Raw genomic sequence first — 12,128 nt, 5'->3', positions numbered from 1 at the left:
AGGCTCAGAGTGATGAACTGGCCCCATGTAATCTAGCTGGTGGATAACTGACGTTTAACCATTAGGCAACACTGCCCCCTCCGTCTCCCCATTCTTGTCTCTCCGTGGCCCGTCTTGGATGAATTAACCGGCTTCTGTTTGCCTCCAACTACTAACCATTAATATTTGACATTCTGATTCTTCTCTGTTTCCCCGGTCCTCTTTTCCTCCCGTACCTCATGATTTTCCCCACGTCTTGGCCTCTCTTTCACTCTTTCTACCTTGACTTACTGGCTTTCCTACTTTTGGTGTCAGCCATAGATCGTTATTTTAAAGGACTCTATTTTTCTCAACAGTGACCAAATGCTTACCAGCTGCCTATAAAAACGCAGCCCCTACAGATCTGATAGCTAACCTACTCCCATGTTTAGGAGGGGCTGGAAGGTGTACAGCGACTTACATGTCCAAATATAAAAATATGAAATGTCGTTGGAGCCATGTAAGTTCCATTAAAGAGGATTACAGCGACGCTGAGAATAACAAACTTTGAGAGCAGAGTGTACAAAACACTCCCGTGTCTTGTGCTGGTAGCATAATTTTCTGGATTACTGTTATTCTGACATTACCCACATCTGACTTTATTAGCACATATTGTTCAGTATTGAAGCTTGAGCATATTTTCCTAAATTTACCATTTCTGATCCTATCGTAGGAATAACTTTAGAGAGAGCTCGTGGCTGATCATCCAACAGTGGCTGGCTAGAATAAAGGCCGTGAACTTTGTTCTGAGGCAAGCTTTGGAATTTTAGACAAATAAGTCTTGAGAGGAATTCTGGGATGATGGTGGGAGGGAGGAGGGGTGACAATGGGGCCATTTTCAAAATCATTACACTGGATTAAGTTAGACTTTTCCTATAAAGCGTCCTTGAGGTGCCCTAGCGCTCTTTTCTGGTAACTTTCTTGGATAGAAAATAAACAGAGGACTTTTGGCTCCTGACCACCGCTGCACCTACAGAAAGCAGCTTTTTAGAACTTGCGAGTGGCTGTGTGTATATGAGTGTGCGTGTTTGGCAGGAATTTTCTGGAGAGGCATGAAGCCCTACTTTAATTCCCATGGATGCTGCTTGTTCCTCAGAATGGAAAATGTTCTATTTTTGGCCACAAGAATATTTCTGAGGAAAAAAAATTAAACAAAGCATGGTAACAAGTTCATGTGTGTAGTTTTTTGAGTTTGAAGAAGTTTTAAAGAGTTTAATGCATTTTGGGGGTGGGGAAAGCAGCTTCTCGGAGGCACAGGTCTCCGAGTGATAAGAACCACTCAGTTTGGATTCCTGGGTTAGGACAGGAGGGTTCTGGGCAGCAGAGAGCCTGCATGGGTGGGTCCCAGCTAAAGCCGTGAAGGCTACAGCTTGGCCTTTGATTGTAGGCAGACTGGCTGCTGTGGAGAAAAATGCCTTTTGCACCTGAAAAAGGAAAACACTGAAAAAAGGCATTGTTCGCCCATCATAAACCTATCTTGGATCACAAGGTAACACTCACCCCAAAGCGAGGCCACTGGGTTGGCACCCCTGCCTTAGTGATACAGTTGGCCACGAGCCTTTTAGGGGAAGGACGTCCAGGGGGCAGATTTCCAGCAGAGTCTGATCGCAAGGCAAATCTAGGGGGGGCCAGCTACACGGTGAACGAAATCTTTTTTGGCCTTTCCCCCAGCAGATACCTTTCCAGGAAACAGCTTTTTGCTGTCATGACCTCTGGCTACTGTGTGACATCCTTGATATGAAAAGTGAGAAAGCAGACCAGCACGTCATCAACCAGCACCTCTTAAGGAGCATCGCCTGTTGAAGGCTGTCTTTTCACATGAGCCCAACAGCACAGCCCGGGGCCAACGGGAGGATCCTGAAGGAGAAGGGACCATTTTGCAGAAGTGGTTGGAGTGCCTGGCAGGAGTGATCAGAGAATCTGTAAAATCCTGGTTTGCCCTGGAAATGGAGCTGCGCCCTTTGGCTCTGATTAAGAAACACAGGCTTGTTTAGAGGGAGCCATGTAATCTGATGCCCTGAAGGGCAGCCTGGGGTTTTCTCTCCCCATTGTGCTGTTGAAATATTCTTGAATTCCAGTTGGTTGTTTCTTTCATCTGCTTTAAACCTAGCCCTTGGGTACAGATGCCGCCTGTGCTTCTGGGTAACATTTAATTCTTGGTAGGAAGGGCTGTTCTTTTCTCATGAAGAGATTTGATATCTATTCGAGTTAGGAAATGAAGTGCTGGTGAGAAGACCTGTTACTACAAGTTCCTGAAGCAAAGTATTTCTGAGGAGCGCCGTTCTAGAAACTAGCTCTGAGTCCATGCGATGCGTTGTGAGCTTGGGAATTTTTCTTCTTGACGACAGTCTTTTGAAACATGTGCTCAAGCTTGTGGAACTTGCATTGTACTGGTTCAGAAATGTATACAGACGGTGAAGGGCAGGCACTTTTCCTTGGAGCCAGCTGGATTTCTTGTGCCTTTATGCTCGTTTATTCAACATATAGGTACTAAGCACTTAGCACGTGCCACGCACGAGGGCAAACACAAGAGACACAGTCTCTGCCGATGTAGTGTTTATAATCTGAGAGGCAGACAGTACATAATATAGTCTCATCCTGAGAAGTGCTGTGAAGGAAAAGAACAGGGTACTGAGAGAGAGAATAATGCTAGATATTCTTTAGAAAGGGTAGGCAGGGATGACCTTTCTGGGAGGGTGACATTTAAGTTAACATCAAAAGAAGAAGCCAGTAACGTGAAGAAAGGAGGATGGGGATGAGGTTTTCAGGCGGAAGAAACAGCAAGTGCAAAGGCCCGAAGGTGAGAAAGCTAAGTATGTCTGAGGAAGCAAATAATACCTGAGAGGAGTGGGAGCAAAGTGAGTGAGGATGAGAAAGTCCTGAGATGAGTTTGTAGGGTTAGCCATTGGGCTGGATCACATAGCATCTTTAGGTCGAGAAAAGGAGCGTAAAATTTATCCTGAGTGTTGGAAAGCCACTGGGGAGCTTCAAGCAGGGGTGTGGCAGGATCTCTCTTACAGTTTTGAAAGAGCACCAGCTGACGTGTGGAGAATGGATGAGGTTGAAGGCCAGAGTGGAAAAAGGGAGGTTCCAGAAGCTTTAGAGAGTTCCCAGCAGAGCCAGGTTCTTCCACTTCCAGCCCAAAACTCTCTGTCGCTCTATGCAACCCGTCCTGTTGACCTTTGGTTTTACACTGTCAATCTGGCTTACACCCTATGTTAAAAAGAATGATTTTCAGAAACGTAAAATTTTGACTCTTAAGAAACATAAAAGGAACACAAATCAAAGATTTTCTTTAACTCATTAATTAATGAGGGAACCAATAAGATGTTATGGCCTGCTCAAAAACTGTCTAAGAAGTGAGGATATTTACAGGCAATTTAATAAAGAAATGTTAGAAGAAGATTACTGAGTTAGATATAAACTGGTTAATGCTCCACAGCCCATAAATCTTAAGGGTTATCTGTTCCACTGGACAGAAATTATTTGCATCTCCACCAGACAAAAATCTATAAGATTTTCTTCATGAAGGCAGGGACCTTTAGGTCAATAGTAAATCATAAGATGAACTGAGTGCATTCTCCTAGAAAAGGGGCCTTGGTGGCTTTGGAAAGATGTACCACCCCTTCCTTTTTTGGGCCTTATTTCTAAGTTTTGGTTATTTTTATGACACTATTTCTTAGAGCAGCAATCACTAGGTAAAATACCTTTGTTAAGATGTTTATAGAAAACCTAGGGAGAGAGAGCAAAATGAGTAAGGGACGGATCAATTAAATGCAACCCTACCTTCCCCAGAATGAGCTGGAATTCAGTCATTTATCAGACATATATGGAGCCCTGAGCATGGATATGCAGAACCCCGTGTGAAGCTGTGGGAACACAAAGCTTCACACAAAACAGTTCCTGCCCTGTGAACCTCACGGTCTAGACAGGATGACAGACACATAAATGGATGCATTCCAATCCATCGAAATTAGGGCCAAATAGGGACCTGGGGATTGTGTGGGCGCCAGAGAAGGGAGTGGGACCCTCACCCTGGGGAGTCAAGGGCACTTCCCAGAGAAGGTACATTTGAGCTGTGTCTTGAAGGATGGGAAGGTGTTGCCAGGTTGAGAAGCAGGGAAAGCCATTCAGGCAGGGTGTCAACTACCCACCTGAGAAATAGCGTGGATGCGTGTCAAGAGATTCAGCTTTTTGGTTATGGCAGATTTTTAAATTTCTCCTCCATTCTCACTGCTTGTAGCAGAATTCTAAGATTCTGTGGGGCAGGGAGGGAAGGGGGGTGAAAAAGGGAAGGAGAAGTGGAGTCTCTTGGGCAAGCTTGCAAATTTTTCTTTAAATATTAGGTCAAATTCTCTATAAAAAACCCTATTTTAAACTTTTGGAAAGACTTTGAAGTCCCAGAGAAGCAGGAAGTTAATTAGAGTGGCTTTGATATCTTAGGGTATGTTTTAACAGCTGCTTAAGACAGTTTAAACAATAAGAACTTATGTGGTTTGGGATGCGTCTCTGATAGTCAGCTCTGGCCAGAGTGAAATATCACTGCTTCTGACAGCAAGAGCAGTTGGCTTTAATTTTAGAAAGAGTTCAAGCCAAAAAGTTCTCTAAAACCCAAGAGAGGAACTTCTAAAGAGGAAGACTGCTCCTAGAGAATGTGTTTGGGGGTAAAAGATGAATTGAGTAGGGGACAAATAATCTTAACTTGGTTCTTGGAGGAGCCCAGGGGTTGTCCATTCCTGAATACTTCTCTTAAGGTGGATTTAACCAAGGCTCTTTGTTGGCACCTGCCATTTGTGAAGGGGTCTCAATGGGGTGGATTAGCATCTCTAAGGAACACTTGAATAACACAATGGGAGTCCAACCAATTTAAAATTTCTGGGGATTGTCAATGTGCTTCAATTAACACTTAATTTGTTTCCCTGGTGGACACCTTCAGCCTTCTTAATTATTTCCTCTGACTCTGTCCCTGATTGGATCTTCTCCACGCTGGGGAAGAGCACGTTGAGGAGTCCTAGGACAAGCAGTAATGAGCTGCCTGTGGATCAGATTTCCAGAGATTCTGGGAAGGCCTGCTCGGGAGACCCTATGTGGACAGCATGCCATGTTGCTGCTGTAGCTGCTGGTGGTGATGGTGCTGGTGGTCCTGGTGGTAGTTGTGGTGATGATGACATTAGCTAACAGTTGAAGTAATGGTTATATGATAGGCACCCTGCTGAGCATTTTACACCCATTCTCAGGTGGTAGGTATTTCACTCCCATTTTACAGATGAAGAAACTGAGGCTCAGAGGCTTCAGTAACTTGCCCATTCCTCCATCCATCCATCCATCCTCTAGGTCTTTGGCTTCTGTCAAGATCCCCACCTCCTAGCAATTTGTACAATCGTGTATTTCAGCCTCTTTCCCCATAGGCAAAAATTGACTAAAAACATAGAAGTGGTTTGTAGAGAGCTACTTTTGGTGAATGGGCCAACAGCTAGCTGACAGATGACGGCATCATCCCAGTCAAAGGACAAATTTATCTTCTCAAAAATATTGCCTTGGGCATGTTATACCAACCTCCCAAGGACTTCCATTTTCCACAGAATAAATACCAAATTTTTCTGCCTGGGCAGTACATGCCAGGCCACTCTGCATGTCACTCTTCGTGGGAAGGGTTTGAGTCCTTGCTTGCTACTGCAATTGGGGATTGTCTGTGAAGTATGTTGTTTGCTCCTCTAAAAAAGTGCCATCACTACATCTTTTCTAAAGAAATGCTTGGATTCATTAATAAAATAAAATGAAATGAAAAGAAAACTGCAGGAGACATTTTGACAGCACGTACACTCAGACTGAATGGTTTGAGAAAAGATTGGCATGGGTCCTTGCACAAAGATAACCTGATGTGTTTTATATGTTCATTTTTGGTGTAGCATCTGCGTGAAGTACTTCAAAACAGTTAGCTCTGTGAGTGAGGTGCATGTGTAAAGGAAGACACTTGATACAATGTCCATGCACAGACAGTAGCCTTCTGCAATAATGAACTTTTCTTGATAAATTGTTGTCCTCAAACTGCTTAAATTTTTTTGCAATATGTACATATCTTCATATATGTATATATGTATATAATTTTTTCCCTCTACATACAAATACACAAGTGAGTGGGTGGGCTGCCCAAGCCCACTGGGGGAAAAGGTACAAAAGGTGCATAAGGAAAGTTCAGCTAGAAAGCATGAAGGGAGTAACTGCCTTTCTTAAATAATAGGCACTTTCCATTCAGAGAAGAGGACTATGACAAGGTGTTCTCGTGTTGAACACATCTGCCATGAATAGGAGGGAGGTACAAAAACAAGGAAGAAGATGGGACTTCCTTGGTGGCACAGTGGATAGGACTTCATGCTCCCAATGCAGGAGGCCCGGGTTCGCTCCCTGGTCAGGGAACTAGATCCCACATGCGTGCCGCAACTAAGAATTCGCATGCCGCAACTAAGAGCCCACGTGCCGCAAATAAGGGCCCACGTGCCACAACTAGGGAGTCAGCGATCTGCGATTAAGAAGCCCCGGAGCTGCAACTAAGGAGCCCTGGAGCTGCAACTAAGGAGCCTGCCTGCCACAACTAAGACACTGTGCAACCAAATAAATAAATAAATAAGTATTAAAAAAAACAACAACAAAGGAGAAGAGAAGGCACATCAGCTTCTCTTTTGTCCTGCACTCACGGGCATCTTGCTTGTTCTCAGGGAGCCTTTTGTGCTCACTGTCTGTGGGATGTTCTTTGGGGTATCCACCTTCGATTTTACAACTCATGGTAGGTTCTGACTCTTTCTTTGTCCCATCTACTGGGATAGGTTTTTCTCTAGATCTTGGCTGCACAAATTTGGGTGGAAGATTTTGTCTAAGTTCCACATGTTGTCTCTGGAAAATAGAGCTTGTTCTTCTTTTCTTTGGATTTAGGTTTGGCTTTATCTTTTTTTTTTTAATCGGTCCTTGAAGTGCCGTCAATAACTTACAGATGGATGATATTGACAGTATGACATGGCTCCGTCAAAAGCAGACTGAATTCTGCCCACTGCAGTGAGCATATTGGAGTTCACAGCTGATCCCAAGTCTCTTGCCTGAGAGCTCATGCCAGCTGTAACTTGTTAGCAATCAGCTAGCGGGATGATGTGGGTAAGGGGCTGCCCCTGCTACTTCCAGGAGCTGAAAAGAATAGGCTCTTGAGCATGCAAAAGGATGTTCCATCTTTCCCACGTCAATCGTCTCATTTAAGAATTCTGGTGTTTCCAAATTTCCAACAGATATTAATCCTCAGGATTCAGAGATGAGAAACCAGAATTCCCAGGAATTCTTAGGAATTCCCCAAATCCTAAGTGATTCTTAAAGTACTTCAACATTCTTCACATTCTTTACTTATTATCATGACCATCTAAGAAAATGTATTTAATAAATAAGAAACATTAGGTTTAGTAGTATTTGCAAGGAACTATAGCCTATAGCAAATATTCAAATGCTTGAAAATGCCAGTAAATATTATTAGGTAGTATTTGAATAATGTAACATTGGATGTCCCAGCAAGTTTAACAACACAATAGAATCTCATGTTGAAACGGCCAATTTAAGAACTTATTTTACTTCCAAAACTTTTTAGTTTTTAGTATACTCATAGAATTTGTAATAAAGGATATATGCATATAAATTTATTACTGTTACTTTTTTCCCCCAAAACTACTCACAATTGACAGCTAACAGGACCATGAACACACACTTATAACATGGCAACAGCTACAAAGAAAGATCAACTGACTGGATGGGGACAGTTTCCTTCCAACATGAAGCTGGGACAGTTTCCCTCCAACATGAAGCTGGTCCAGTTTCCTGAAATGTTGGCCTCAACCCTTGGCTGCATGTGTCAGCTGTTTGCTCTTGCTTTCTACTTGATGTCAGTGGATTCCTTCAAATGTCTCTTAGTTGATTATTAGGCTTTAGTTTTCTCAATGTAATTGTAATATTTTCCCCATTTTCTCAATTTCTTGACCAACTTTTGTTGGGGTTTGGGATTCAGAAAAAACATAGTAATTTCTAGAGATATGCTGGGAAGAAATTCCCTCATGGAAACACTGAAGTTTTCCAATGTTAGTTTCTCTATTCTGTCCACTTCCTTATTATATGTCCAGTCTTGGAAGGGATCACTCTTTCTGGGAGCAATCCAGGACACCACCACTCTTCAAAATGGGGACTTCAAAGTGTGAACTGTCAACTCAAAAATCTCCAGTAGCAGATCTTGGATATTCACCATTGCCATTACTCAGTTGTGTTTGTGGGGTCTCCCTCCAGTCAAAATGTAAAAGCTGAACCACAACAGGCAGGGGAAATTCATAACTGGAATGGGTTAGTGTATAGCATCCATCTGGAAGCCCTGTGGGTCTTTGATGAAAATGACTACATTTAAGCTATGTTGAAAACCTTGATGTTGGTTACCTCATTTTTCATGGAGTATAGAATAAAGATATGGTGAAGAGTAAGAGTGTCAGACCACCTGAGATGAAATCCTGGCCCCAACTAGTTGTGAGACACTGAGCAGTTTGCTTAACTTCTCTAGACCTCAGTTTTCTTGTCTGTATCAACCTCACAGATCTTTGGGTATATAAGGATTTAATGAGATAAACCTTACAGTTTACAGTGGGTGTAAAGATGAAATGAGACAATGCGTATTACAGTGCCCTGGCACGTGCTAACTATGAACTCAGAGGACCCTGCTGTTGTGTTTTGTTTTGTTTTTTCCCAGGAAAGAGCACATGGGGTTACAGAGAACGTATCTTACCAGCACTTCCATTCATTATCCAGAGATCTAGGTGCCCGCAGCGAGGTGACAGGTAGGGCTGGTTATGGCTCAGAGCCCTGCGGTCTGTCTTGGCTCTGTACATTTCTCCAGTGTTGTTGCTATGCTCAGGCTGAAGCCCTCAAACCAAGTCCAAAAAATGGTGCTGGGAAAGGATCTTATGTCTGCTAACTCTTCATCTTGACACATTATAGGACTTCCAGGGGCAGTGTCAGACTTAAGCATTGTTATGAAGGCACCAGCAGGGGACGGGCTGAAGAGATCAAAGTCTGGGCAGCCTTGAGGCCAATTAGAGAGCAACGCATGCCCCGGCGCCCAGGGCAGGCCACTGGGGTCTTCTGCCCATGCTCTTCTTGCACATTTTCGGCTGTTGGTACAGGTTTTATAAGAGAAAGGGCCACCTGGGAAGAGTTTGTCTTTCTGAATTTATCTTAAAAAGTTGTAGGACTCTCAAATATGGTCACAGAATCTGATGTCAGAGCCCCTTGAGTAGTTTGTTCTGGGGCAGTCAGTAAACAGTTTGCACTGGAGTATAGTAGAAGGTTCTAGGTTAAGAGTATTAGTGTAGACTTTAGCATATCTAAGTTTAAAAAACACTTTCTTCTTTTACTAGCTGTGTGACTTTGAATGAGTTACTTATTATCTCTCAGGTTCTGTTTCCTTGGTTATAAAATGGGGATAATAATTGTACCTACCTCATGAGGTTATTTTAACGTATATAAAATACGTTAAAAGCTCTCAAGACAGATCCTGGCTGGAACACAGTAAACCCTCCAGAAATATTAGCTTTTTAAAATTATTGCAGTTGAGTCAAGGAAGTGTACAAATCCTCCCTGACATACACAAATGTTGCATTCCTGAATGGATCAAAAGGAATTTTCTCATAAAAAATATGGTAAAGCAGGGAGTGAGATGAGTTTAGTCACCCTTTGGGACATAGTTTTCTATTGTCCTGGCCTATATTCGTTCACACAGCATGGTGTTCTGGACGTTGGCAGCAGGAGAGGTGGAGTGGGGTGAATGAGAAATAGGGAGGAGTAGAAGGGCCCTCTGCGTAGGATGTGGACGAGGGAGCTGTAGGTGGTGGGACGCCTTCTCAGCACCCCCAGAGGTTGATGGCTGGGCAATCTCCTTCAGCCTCTTCTTATCAGTTCTTTAACTTACTCCAATCCTGGTCTAGTCAAGATCGTTAAAAGAGACTCTTGAGTGGTCGTTCATGAATAAGGCTTTTAAACAGCACCCCAATTCACCACCTGCAATGCCTTGTTAGCAAAAAATGTCTTTGAAAAGACCCAGTTTATCAGCAGTTGATCAAATCAATACCAGTGATGAGACCTCAGGGAATGCAAACATCACCTTTCTCAAGGGCTAGATGGAACATTATTCTTCAACGATGTTCTGACCAGATTCTGGAACAGATGGAGAATCCCAAAAGACCTCATTTTCTGACCCATCCTTACATTTCTGATCCATTAGCTTTTAAAATGAAATCAAAAGAAATGTGACACTGGAAGCTTCCAGGGCCTTTTTCTCAGACTACGTCATGGATACTGCTGAACTGTTCCCACCACTCATGAAGAACATGCAATCAGTAGTCTCTGGCTATAGACAGCTCTTAGGATGTCTTCCCAGATCCTGATGGACTGCCGCCCCCCAGAGGGAGGGATGGATTCCCAGCACCCATGTATATTGTATGACCTCCCCCTTCCTGGAATGATTTCTGATTTGGTGCTTGCATGATAATAGTAAAGATCACAATAATAATAGTAGCTATTTTGAGTGCCTTCTCTGTGTCAGGCACATCACTAGATACTTAACATTATTTCCTTTAAACCTCAAAAGCAGTTAAGTATCAATATCCCTAGTTCACAGATGAGGATAGTGGCTTGGAGAGGATCATTCGTTTCCTGCTAAAAATCAATGGAATTGAGGTTGAAACCTTGGGCTGTTTGACTCCAAGCCTTTTCCTTTTGACTGCTAAACAGTGGCTTAAATGGATGTGGCCATAGCATCAACTCATTTTCAATGATCAGAGCAACATGTAGATGTGTAAGCTGGGTGACCCTCTTCTTGACACCAACTGTGCCCTGACAGTTTATGCTGATTATAAATCTCTATTGGTTCTCTTTCTAAGACAGATATTACACTCTTATTTTGGTCTCCTGTGTGCAGCGCTGGCAGCTCTTGCCTTGGGTTTATGATAGATGTTTTTCAGTTGGCATTATAAACTGGTCATTATTGGTTGAGAATTGACCCTGGAATCAGATTCAAACCACATTCTTACTACTTACTAGGTCTGGGACCCTAGGAAGTGGCTTAATTTCTCTCAGCTCTTGCATCTATAAAGTGGGGATAGTAACAGCACCTAACTCGTAGGACTATCTCGAAAAGGAAATAAGGTAGAGTGCTTTGGAGAGCAAATGCTTCATAGACTTGTGGTTGCCAAGAGGGAGGGGGTGGGGGGTGGACTGGGAGTTTGGGATGAGCAGATGAAAACTATTATATATAGAATGGATAAACAACAAGGTCCTACTGTATAGCACAGGGGACTATATTCAATATCCTGTGATAAACCATAATGGAAAACAATATGAAAAAGAATATATATGTATACACACACACACATATATGTAACTGAACCACTTTGCAGTACAGCAGAAATTAACACAACGTTGTAAATCAACCATACTTCAATAAAATAAAATTTGAAAAACCTCTGTCAAATAAAAAACAAAACAAAACAAAGAAAGAGCAAATGGCTCATGTTAGCTGCTTAATAGAACTATTCAAACTTGGGAGCATTCCCTGGATATTACTTATAACTAACAAGTTTACACACTGCCCATTACAATCTCTCATTCCCTGCCTTGGTTTGATTTTTAAGACAAATATTTATCGAGTGTTTACCATATGCACACACTGTACTGAGGGTCATGGACACAGAGAAGAATAAAACACCGCTGTGCCTGCCCTCAGGAAACGGATGGTGTGGCGGGGTAGACAGACTATAAACATACCTGCAGCTCCATGTGCTGGGAGTGCAGGGTTCATCAGGAGCCTGGCAGAGAGGAGCATGGCTTAACCTGGCTGTACAAGGAAGGAAGAGCAAGAGTTAGTCACACGCAGAAAGATGGGAAAGGAGCTCCACGCAGAGATGTAAAAGGACACGGAGGTGGGAAATGACAGTATGAGTGATTTTTTAAAAAATTTATTTTATTGAGTATAGTTGATTTACAAAGTTGTGTTAATTTCTATTGTAGAGCAAAGTAATTCAGTTATACATATATATACATTC

General features: G+C 42.7%; 1 pseudogene; it reads right to left on the bottom strand.

Moving 5' to 3' along the window:
* Positions 1–6,686: 6,686 nt before the first annotated feature.
* Positions 6,687–7,259, bottom strand: LOC132350421 (mediator of RNA polymerase II transcription subunit 6-like; annotated as a pseudogene).
* Positions 7,260–12,128: the final 4,869 nt, after the last annotated feature.

Source organism: Balaenoptera ricei, chromosome 16 (assembly GCF_028023285.1).
Source record: "Balaenoptera ricei isolate mBalRic1 chromosome 16, mBalRic1.hap2, whole genome shotgun sequence".
NCBI lineage: Eukaryota > Metazoa > Chordata > Mammalia > Artiodactyla > Balaenopteridae > Balaenoptera > Balaenoptera ricei.
This window is presented reverse-complemented; position numbering and strand designations above follow the sequence as displayed.